Raw genomic sequence first — 12,120 nt, 5'->3', positions numbered from 1 at the left:
CTAAAATACCAGGACAAAGCCTATACTCTTACTCTGTTGTTAAAGTTTGGAACTCTCTCCTTCTTTCTATCACAATTCCTAGCTTAGTAGCCTTCAAAACTTCCCTGAAACAATATGTAAATAATTCACGGCTGTGCTCGTGCTCTGCTCCTGGCAAACCTCACCTCTGCTCTTCCCCTCCCTGATTCTGATCTTCTCCTAGCTAACGTTCTCACCTCCTCTTCTTTTACACTAACACGACTCAAGATTACCAATTTGTTTCCTGCTATTTCCACTTCTTACACTCTTCCCCTTTTCTTCCCACTACGCTTTCTCTTTTATATAATACTGTGGTAGCTGCTCAGTATTACATAAAAATGAACTTGGAAACATCAACTATTGACAATATGAAGGAATGTACTGTACTTATATCCTAAGGCTATGTTGGAAAATATGTATTATATTGTATATATCTTGCATGCCTCACGTGTAGTTAAAATGCTGAGAAGTCTGTTTCAGCACATGAAACTGGAACAAATTTTCTGTATTTGCTAAGACACTGTTATATGTTTGTACGTTAAGGTCTGTGCTTGGAGCTTTTCTCCCCAGGCCTCCACTGAAAACAGGTTGTTTTTGACCCAGTCAGACTATCCCAGTAAACAAATGTCAAATAAATAAATAAATCAATACAGCCATTTACATGGTTGTCCAGGGTCTCTGTGAATAATTCTGCATAGACTGCTGCAAACTCTAGGTTAGGAGAGGCATTGAATTTTGACAGACTATCACTTAATAGGATGCAGCTTGTTTTGGAATAGTTCTTAACTGTTACAGGGTTTGCTGGGGTTACTGAGTTGATTTTTATTTTAAAGGAGACAGCTTTATGGTCTGACCTCACCAGTAAGGACATAACATGGGGGGGGGGGGTTACTGCACAGTGTGCAGTGCTCTCCCATATTGGTGAGTACCAGGCCCAGTATGTTTGAAGCTCTGGTGGGAATGCACACTATCTGGTCAAGGGTATTTGTGTTAATAAAATCCAGGAACTGTTGTGCGTGTGAGTTTCAAGGAGACCATGTTTCCCAGTCTATAGAGGGGTAGTTAAAGTCTTCCATGAATAGGTATTTGCTTTAATGGGGAGTATCTCCAGTAGGACTAGATATGAGTTATGGCATTCTTGGGACATAAAGGGTGACTGATAGCTTGACAGGCTATGGCATGGGACTTTGTCAGTGGTGATTTGCATGTGGATAAACTCCAGGGCATCATCCTGTTTAAGCAACCTAGACTTATACTTGTTGCTACTGTTGATCAAGACTCCACCCTTTGTCCCTGTATGTGCAGCTGATGGTCTAAATGTGTGGAAGGTACTTAAACCTTGCACTGCTGGAGAACTTCCTGTGGGTTTAAATCATTTCTCAGTAACGGCATAGATGTCTAAATTCTCCAGAGTGAGGAGAGCTTGTAGGGTGTGAAGTTTGTTTTTTAGGGTTCCTAGCACTGAGCAGTAACACCTTTAGGTTTCTTTGGGTTTTAATTGCTATGTCAGTAGGTTTGTCAGTTTGGCATTGCCTAAAAAGACTCTAAGGGGGTGGATAAAATTTTAGCCAATATTCAGAAATCTGGGGGGACAAGTGCAGACCATCCTTTGCAAAAGCTGACCAATACTGAATTCCCCTTGAAAGACACCAGAAACAAAGCCAATTATTGTAGTCAATCATCTTTTGTTCATACTGTGGCATCATCCGTGGTGAAGATAGAATGCTGCTCAATGCAAGGCACATACCTACCTGAGACACATATTCAGAGTGATTAACAATGTCTCTCTTTATATAGTCCAGGAAAGTACATCTCAGGTCATAATGCCCACATGGACTATGATGGAATCATACTGATAGCTGTGGTGTAGTGACTTGAGTGCTTGCATAACGTGATGGATCCAGGCTCCAGATAAGCAACTAGCCATTATTTTCTCCATGTCCAGTCTGGTGAGTAGGGCATCTGTGGTTATACAGTGAGTCCCCTATGACAAGAGCCTGTGTAATGTGTTGGCTTGCCTGATGGGCTTTGTTGGGGCTCCATTGGGTGTAGGAGTATGTGTCAGTGATTCAGAAGTCATAAGGTAATATCATCCTGTTTGAGTTCCGTAGATAATTCATTGTAGGAAATGAAGCAGATATATGCTGTAACATCTTTACATTACTCCTGCTGTTCCTTGGGATATTTTACCTTTTTACAACTTGTACACTTTACAGCCTGTCTGTAAATATCTTACTGATTGTATATGCTTGACCTTCATTCTTTCTTTGAAATGCATGCATGAGATCCTAATGTATACCTGTAAACAATGCACTGCAACTAGTAAGACAACATAACCAACCATTCTCTCTCAGTATATCATATTTTATTTTTATGATTTACTAAGTATGGTGATTGCTCCAGAATGGGCATCTTTTAACAGTGACATGGATAAGATTAATTAATTTGCTCTTTGTCGTATGTTTATAGATTCTTCAGTTTCTGTAGTAATGTGGACAGTAGTTATTTTCTGTGTGTATTTTTTGGGGGAACACAAAAATACAGCATTTATTTAACACTAGCCTTATCTGATATAGTAAAACTAGAGAGTTCAGAATTCATGTATGCTCTGCAGTGATTTGTACTGCAGCTGATTACACCTGGGCCCTTTTGATTCATAATTGTGGTTGCCACTACAGTGGCTGGAGTAAAGTACTCCATCTTATCTAACATGGAACATACAAGTGCATTGTCACTGTGACTAGCCCCTGGTTTAGAACTGATTATGCCACCAGTAACTTAAATACAATAAGTAGATCATGGAACAGAGGGTCAGCTGTGGGGTATAATACTGAGAAACTAGCGGCCAGATGCCTTATCCTAAGGGAAGGGTGAGCAATCTAGCAACTGTGGGTCTGATCCTAAGTGGAAACCTTGGTTCCTGAAATCTGCATGGTCTTATAATTAAAACATAGGACCATGTTGTTTTGATATGAATGTGAAAGCTTGCATAAGAATGTGTTTCTTAAAACACTCTAGACGTACAGTAATCGACTTATAGCTAATATCGCAGAATGCCACTAGCAAGGCATGATGGTCCCCAATCTGTTAATTCCATCATTCATTAGGAGTTCTAAAGTGGTGTTATAATAACAGTTAGTTGGCTGCAAAACCAAAGTAAACGGTGAGTCTTGGCAAATACACGTGCACAAATGAGTTTATAAACTGCAGTTCCATCTCTTTCATTGAAACTTAAAGTTTTGGGGCTGTCATTTACATCAAAATCCAGTACCATTCTGTTACACTGGTCACATTACTTTTTGGTATTATCAGAACTACAGCTACTGTTTGAACAGCCATAATTTTTGAAAAATTCACTACAAACCATCTCAGCAGTATTTTATTTGGTATCTCACATTGAAACAAATTCAACAGATAACAAGCCATCGAAAGAAACTAAAGAATTGTTAGTGCATACTTGTTAAACAAAGGAACTAAAATAGACTGTGTTTTAAATAAAATAAAACCAGATGCTATTTCTCTTTTACAAGGAAGACTGAGAAAGAAGTAAGATAGCATATCATCAATGTCTTTCATGATTTCCGCTGCCCTTATAGTGTGTGGGGAAGTTGCACAAGACAGAAAGATAATAGAGCAGTAGTCACATGAAGTCATATTTTACATTATTGCTACAAAAACAGTATTATGACAAAAAGCAAATGTGGACAAGAAACTAGTAACCTTAATTAAAGGAACAGAAACTGAGAAGGAAAGAATAAAAATGGAATACAATATTATGCTTTTATGTTATATATAAGTGCATCCAGATATTTTAGAATTAGTGTAGACAGTCCATGATAAAAACCTAGCTTAACATTATTCCCTCCAGTACAGCACTTTTGGGTGTGTACCTTTAACTCCCAGTGGGTGGGGCTTGAGCCTTTATAAAATTAAGTTATCACTTTACAGTTCTAAGAAATACTCATTGATAGAGGTCAAATATCAATACATTTGTGTTTGCCATCATGTATGCTTCAAGGTAAAATATTCTGATACCTTGCATGTAGTACGGTTTTGCAGATATGAAAAAGTAATATTTGATGCCTAGAGGTACAGTAGGAGGTAACTGCAGAAATGCCTGGCGGTGCACTCGACCATAATGAGCTGTTAAGCAGCTGCTCATACCTGTGACCCATAAAAGCCAGCCTGGGTATGTAACGGCATCACAGAGGAGCATTAATAGTGGGAAGATGTGAATATAGAGGTACCACAACAGATAACTCATCAGCAAAGTTATGTAGAAGTGAAGTATAGCAGGAGGAGTTACGTATTCACAGATAGTGACATCAGAAACACCTATATAGGTTAGGGCAGGTAGGGTATAGGGACAGAAGTGTTACTGCTTCAGAAAGGGGAGGAAGATATGCAGAGCACATGACTGTGCAGGAGATAGGTACCAACAAGAAAGAACATTTTGTGCCCAAAAAGAAATGCTATTCATGAAAGGGCATAAAACTTTTGTCAAACCCTTACATAAACTGTGTAAAAAATATGTGTATGACCAGCCATCATCATCATCATCCCCCTTTTATGCATTTTTACATGGAATCAGGGCATCATGTCAACTTTCACCGCTACTATCATGCCTGACCCTCACTGGTCTTTTCTCACATAATTCGTGTATCTTTTGGTTAGCCATCCTCATCTCTGTTTTTCATCTTCTTGTCCCTCTCAAACCTGATTTACCAAATCATCTTCTGTTTCCTGCACGTGACCAGAAAACTGTAATTTCTTCTACTCATGCTTGTGTATAGTTCAGACTACTTTTTCTTCCACTGTGATGTCATTTCTTCATCTGTTCCACTGTCTGCATCTTATTACTCATCTCAGGCACTTCACATAAACCACCTTAAGCTTCATCACCTGTTCTGCCTTCATTGCCCAGGTTTCTGTACCATACAGAAACATATATCATACAACTGCTTTCTACACCTTACTTTTCAACTTCTTTGGCATGCTTCTGTTACACACCACCCCTGGCACTTTATTCCATTTGCTCTGATTTTAGCTTTGACCCTCACATTCTAGCTTCCCTTCTCCTCAAACACATATCCCCCACAATTGAGCTGTTAACCTGTTTTACCATTTCCCTTCTATCTCAGTCTTCAGTTTCTTCAGATTTCCACATTTGCTGCCATGGCAACTATGCTGTCTGCACTCAGTTTCATCTCATGTGCCTTCGGTTTTGCATTCCAGTCTCCTATCATTTGCTGAAGTTCCTGTTCAGAGTCTGCTTCTGTTACCACATTGTTTGCTTACATCAGCTTTATTGAGCTGTCTGTTTAATTTCTCCAAGTCTTTTGGGTTTCTAATAGCATGATGTGAATGAACTCAATTTCTAAGTCAAAGCATGATTAAAGTTCATGTAATTAGTATTTTTTCAGTCTTTAACGTTACCCAAAAGTGCTCTTTGTAGCACCTACAATGTGCCCAGAACTGACTACTTCTGTAATTCGCATGGAGTTATATGTATCAGTACAATATCTAAATATGACTAAATTCTTTTTTATGAAATTCATTCCTCCTACTACTATTGGAACTGTCTGGGAATCCTTCTCCCACATTGCCCTTATTTCTGCCTGCAAATCCTGGTATTTTGACTGTGTCTCTCTGTATTTAAGACACTGTAATCACTAGGTGCAGCAATTTCAATGATCAATGCTACTTTCGTCTTCTTTTCATGGACTACTATATCTGGGTTTTCTGGCATCAATTTTTTGAACTGTTGATCCCATGTGATATAGACTTCATCATTCTCTATCATGCTTTATGGCTCATGTTTTCAATGCTTTTCAGCTACTTCAATATTGTAATGTTTGTACAATCTCCAATGCCACAGTCTTCCCACATTATTAGGTCTTTCAGTATACAGGCCCTCTGCCATTAGTATATCACACCCAGCAGGAAGATGTGTGACTGTTTCCAATTCTGTTTTACAAAACCTGCATTTGTGTTTTTCACCCACGTACCCGATGGACTTTGTAAACCAACTTCTATGTAGTCCACTATCCTGGGCCACAAATATTAACTTTTTATCTTTTGGTTTAAATTCACCTCTCCTTAACCATGCCTGTGTCAGATCCTGATCGACATGAGGTTGTTGGAGGAGTTTTCTGGACTTGCAGCTATTTATATGCCATTTCCACATTTCTTGCCTTCCCATCTGATCCTTCTCCTTATATTCTTCCTTTTGTTTTTAGAACATTCAGTTGCTACCTGATTTCTCTCTGCTTTTGGTTTGATTTCCATTCCCACTTGACATCAATATGTTTCTGCTAATCTAAGCAGGGAAGTCATCTTAGATTTGTTCTCTTTATATTTTAAAAGTTTCACTGTTTGGATCTGGTGAGGTCAGTAGATATGTATGTGGTCCTATAACTGAAGATCTATATATGTAATCAGTTTCAAGGAGGCCCGTAACTCCTTCAAAATGAGGAATACATAATACATTGATTTGTAAACAGCATTTGATAGATGTGAAGCATTTTTATTGTTTTTCTGTTCAACTGATACAATACCTTTTGGGTTCAGTCAATCACCCCAAAACTGTAAGTTAAAACAAGAAGAGGAAATTGGTTTATAGCTTGGACTTTCTTCCTAGATGTCAGGGCTGTTTTCAGTATTAATTTTAGTTTTCTAAAATATTCCTGAGTTTTGTTTGCATTTATTCAAGCTTTATAGTCGATCCTCCATAAATTCCCAAATATTTATACACTCCCTCCTGCTCATGTTCCTTTATATCACATTCTTGTCCCAGACTGATATTTTCCTGGTGCTGCAGCTTTCCTGCTTTAAAGGTTGCTTTTGTACATGTATCAAGAACAAGTGACATTCTTGTATCATCTGAGAAAGTTTTGATCACTTACAGTTGTGCTTTCTGCTCATCTGATGAACTATACAGTTTTAAATCAGCCACAAAAAGAAGATAAGTCTTTACACTTTTTTGTTGTCTGAAAGTGAAATTGTAACCATGACCTAATCTGTTAATTAGACAACTTAATGGGTTAAGGGCAAGACAAAAGAGCAGCAGTGGCAAAGAGTCACCCTGGAATATCCCCTTTGAATTTTTTCCCTGGGATAATCATTTTTTCCTTTATCATGGCTTAACTGCAAAGTGGTTTCATGGTCACTGTAATGTAATCGATCAATGTAGTGTGTATCTTATACATATGTAAGTGCTCCTTTATCCATGAATTTGGGATGCTGCCAAATGTTTTTTGTAATCTGTCCATCCCATACTTAGATTCTTCCCCCTATTACAATTCTCCATTATGACTTTATTTAACAACAAATGATCCTTTGTTCCATATGACTTTCTTTTGTTACCCTTTTGCTCTATTGTCATGATCGAGTTTTCTTCTAAATGACTACAAACTCTGTTGGTATCATTTCTAGTATATAGTTTATACATCTTTGGAAGGCAAGTTATTGGTCTATAATTTTTTGGATAGCTTGCAGCTTCACTCTTAAGGAAGACTATAATTTTCCTGTAGTTAACCAGGTTGGTGTCTGTTCAGGATGTACATATAAATAGTTCTTACTGAGGGCTAAATATCCATGTAAAGTTGTTAATAGATCAAGCCAGAAGTTAGATACTGCATCTGGGCCTGGGGTTTTCCGGTTAGAAGATTTTCTTAATTTTGATTCAGTTTCTCTGGCCATTACTTCATCCCATTTCATATCCTGTACATTTTAACTTCTTACTGTTTCCTTTTACTTCTTCTATCCATTCATCATCTTTGTTATGTTCCACAGGGTCTTCGTAGATACTCTCCAAAATGTGTAATTTCTTCTTTTTTGGTGGTGTTTCTATTCCTTTTGCTTTGTTTCCAGTTCTCTATAAAACTGTTTTGGGTCGTTAAAGAATTACTTATTTTGTACTTTTCCATTATATTTATCTGCATATCATCTAAGTTTTTCTGTCTGTGCTGATATCTTTAGTTTATTATTTGCAATAGTGTGCAATAGATGCTGGTCTGTTCAGATATTGCACATTGCTTTTATTACATCTGGTTTTCTAAGTATTTTGTTGATCTGTTCCCTCTTCTGTACTCTCTTAACAATGACAGTTCTTGTCTTAATTTCTTTATAGTTTACTCTGTTTGATACTTCCATGATGGCATTTGATTTCTTCCCTTCCTTTCCCTTATTGCCCTGTGTTTTTGCAGTAGGACTTTATCTGTTATTAACTGCAGAGTAATCTATCATATTTACTTTTGTTATATCACATGAATTTCTGTTAATAGTTTTAACTACTGTGTTCATTTGTTTTATCAGACGTCTAACATTTTGAGTCTTACTGACTTTTTGTAATCTATTTCTTTCATCAATCTAATATGTCTGTCCATCTATACTAAACAAAGCAAATCTTCCCTTAGATCATTTTCTTTTAAACTGAAGGCACATTCTTTGTTCTCCACTTCCTGTGGGCATTCTACAGAAAGTTCCAGAAATCTTCCTGTGACATATTCTATTCAGCTATATCCTGCGTCATCCATTGCTTTTCATATGGGATCTCACTGGCCCATCACTCCACAACATTGACAACATCAGAATTGCTACTGTTTCCTGCTCCTTCCCTTGCTGTGCAACTCCAACGGAACTTTTGTACTGGTTTCCTACTGAAGGCTCCAGAATATGTTCATGTGGCAAGTGATAAGATGTTTATCGTTCCACCTGTTTCTCCTTAATTTCAGGACTCATTGTTCCATCATGCTGTGACATTACCAGAGCTGGATTTTCTACACTGAACCCTTCACTTCGCAGGTAATTCATAACATCAGATGTTCTTCATCTCACATTGCTGCAGTCCTTACACTTGGGGTAGTCCGCTGTCCTCGGTCGGCCCGAATATCAAAGTATAAGGCTGACGTCGGTCAAGGCGCATTTGACTGACATCAGGACGTCAGGGTACAAATGCGCATGACCGACGTCATATCCTCAGTCTTTTTTGCCGCATGGTCCGATGCAGAAGCAGCATTGCAAGTGCCGGTTGGCGTTCTGAGATTTTTCGATTTCGAAGTTTCAGACCGAGTTCAAAGTTGGCTAAGTACCCGTTGGGAATATTTTAGTTTTTCTTGCCTCAGTGATTTACCGGATGTCAGAAAAAGTCAATAATTGCATTTCTTGTGGGAAACAGATACCGTGATAGAGATTATCATACTTTGTGTATTCCTTGCTTAGGGCCTGAGCACGACGTTGTTGGCTGTCGCTCTTGTGCTAGATTTAATAAACGCACTATAAAGAGAAGGTTGGATTGTGCAAGGTTAGTCTTTGGGAAGCGGTGTAATTATAAAATGCCGCCGGATGCTCCGACGCTTCTTCAAGAAGCGCAAGGACAAGGCAGTCAAGCCTAGGCTAGAAGAACCGCCTGTACCGGACGCCGGTTCTTTAGAGGTGTCAGTGGAGCCGGTGGCTCCACCGGAGGTTTCTTTGTGTTCCCAGGGTGAGACCTTATTATTGCAAGATGTGGCCTCTCAGGAGGCAAGTCAGGCTGAGGGGCTTCTCAGGTTACTATACTCCCTCCCTTCCTAGGGTGGCTAGGCCCTCTCCTTCTGTTTCAAAGGCTTCTCCCAGGGGCAGGCCAGGTTTGGCTTCAGTTGGTGTTACCCCTAGCTCTTCAGGTACTGTGCCCAAGAAGCATATGCTTAAAATGGCAGAAGATTTGATTACTTTAATTAGGGTTCTATGCCCTCCTGATAAGAGACCTAGGATGGAGCCTGAGCTGGGGGTTTTGAGCAGGCTTCAGATGTTTCAGAGTCTTCGGCTGAAGACTTGCAGGAGTATTCTCCTTATTCTGATTCTGATGTGGATGATTCTACTCCTTCTGCTTCTCCTCCTGAGGATTTTTCTTTTTCAGAAACTCTTCATTCCATGAGGGAGCATTTTAAGTGGGAAGGTCAGGACTTCTCTGATTCCAGGAAAAGGCTTAGGGAATTTTTGTTTTTACCCCAGCATAGGCCTTTGGCTATACCTCCTGTTTTGGATGTAGTAGATGTTTTTACAGAGGCTTCTCTTAATCCTGATTCTTTGCCTCCTGCTCCTGTTAAGCCGGATAGGTATTACAGGGTGCCTGAAGCTCATAAGTATCTTTTTAAGAGTCCTAGGGCTGACCCAGAAACTGTTAGTCAGGGGCCTAAAGGTGTTAAGGCTTCTGTTGTTAAGAATCCGGTTCCTGCAGACAAAGAGGCTAGGGCCTTGGATAGATGGGGAAAGAAAGTTTATACTTCTTCCACTCTGGCTATGAGGGCTTTGAATTGCCAGTTTCACATGTTGAAATACCAGAACTATCTCCTTTCACAATTGAAGTCTAAGGTTGATGCTCTGGCAGTAGGTATTGATTGTAAAGAGTTGCAAGATTTAGTACATGTTTCTGAACAGGTGGGTAAGCATTCTTTGCAATGTGGTTTTGATGCTGTACAGGCCTCGTCTAGGGTGGCTGCCACTGGGTCAGTTCTTCGCAGGCATGCCTGGCTAAGGGATCAGAATTTGTCTGATCATGTTAAAACGAGGATTTTAGATGCTCCTTTACAATCTGACGTGCTGTTTGGTCCTCCTGTTGAGACAGTTTTAAAGAAAATGGAGGACAAGGCTAAGTCTATGCAGACTGTTAAAGATTTTTTGCAGGTCCAGCCTCCAAAGTTTAGTAGAAATTGGCCTACTAAGGGGTGGACATATTCTTCTTATGATTCCCAGTCTAGGGGTAGATCTAGACGTGGTAGGGGCAGAGCTCAGGGCTCTTTCAGGCCTAGAACAGGGAGTTCTCCTGCACAGTCTTCGGTGAGGGCAGGGGTCAGTCCTTTCGTAAACAGACCCAATGACCTACCTTTTCAGCTGCCAGAGCCTTCTGCCTGGCAGCACCTTTGGGAGGAAGGTTGGCACTTTTCAAAGAAAATTGGAGTTTAATTACCCAAGACAGATGGGTGTTGGATATCATACATCACGGCTACAGGTTTTATTTCCATACCTTGCCTCCTTTCAAAGGCATGCCAGACGTTCCTCCTCAACAAAGAATAGAGGCTCACAAGCAGGTTTCTCTGTTGCTCCAAATAGGGCCATACAGCCGGTCCCTATGCCAGAAGTGGGTCTAGGTTTTTATTCTCGCCTGTTCCTAGTACCAAAGAAGGGGAACACGTGGAGACCAATTTTGGATTTATCTATCCTCAACACTTATCTGGACATTCCCAAGTTCAAGATGTTGACGTTGCAGCAGCTTTTACCTCTGCTGGGCAAAGATCATTGGATGGTAACTTTGGATCTCAAGGAGGCTTACCTTCATGTTCCTATCAGACTAAGTTGCAGGAAGTATCTGCATTTTCGAGCTGGGACTTCTCACTATCAGTTCTCTGCATTGCCCTTTGGCTTATCTACTGCGCCCAGAGTGTTCACGAAAGTTCTGGCTCCAGTGATAGCTTTCTTCAGGCTAAAAGGAATACAGATCTATCCTTATTTGGACGACTGCCTGATTCTGGCTCAAGGAAGGGAAGAGCTTCTTCATCATTTGGAATATGTGATAGCAGTGCTAAGATGCCTACGGTATTCTGTGAACGAAATAAAGTCCAGTCTAGTACCCTCTCAGGACATGTGCTTTCTGGGTGTGAGACTGAATACAGCATCCCAGATGGCCTTTTTAACCCCGGACAAACAAAAGAGTCTATCCCTTTACTTCCATCAACTATCTCATCAGTCCGTGCTGACTGCAAGGACAGTCCTTCAAGCATTAGGGTTCATGGCATCTTGTATTCTGGTGCTTCCCAATGCCAAACTGCATATGAGGAAGCTACAATGGTATCTCAAAAATGTATGGACACAGCACTGCCAGGATCTGGACACTGTCATTCAAATAATACCTTGCATTCAAAAGGAATTTTTGTGGTGGGCTCAGGAATGTCACCTAAACAAGGGACTCTCTGTGACCCGGCCAGAGGCGAGTCAGATTTTAACGACAGATGCCTCAGACAAAGCTTGGGGAGCTCATCTAAATGGAAAGTGGATACAAAACAAGTGGCCTGTCAGACTACAACATCTACATATCAACATGAAGGAGATGTTAGCAGTCCAGTT

This window comes from Protopterus annectens, chromosome 2.part0 (genome assembly GCF_019279795.1).
Source record: "Protopterus annectens isolate FY-2018-M chromosome 2.part0, PAN1.0, whole genome shotgun sequence".
Taxonomy (NCBI): Eukaryota; Metazoa; Chordata; order Ceratodontiformes; family Protopteridae; genus Protopterus; species Protopterus annectens.
This window is presented reverse-complemented; position numbering follows the sequence as displayed.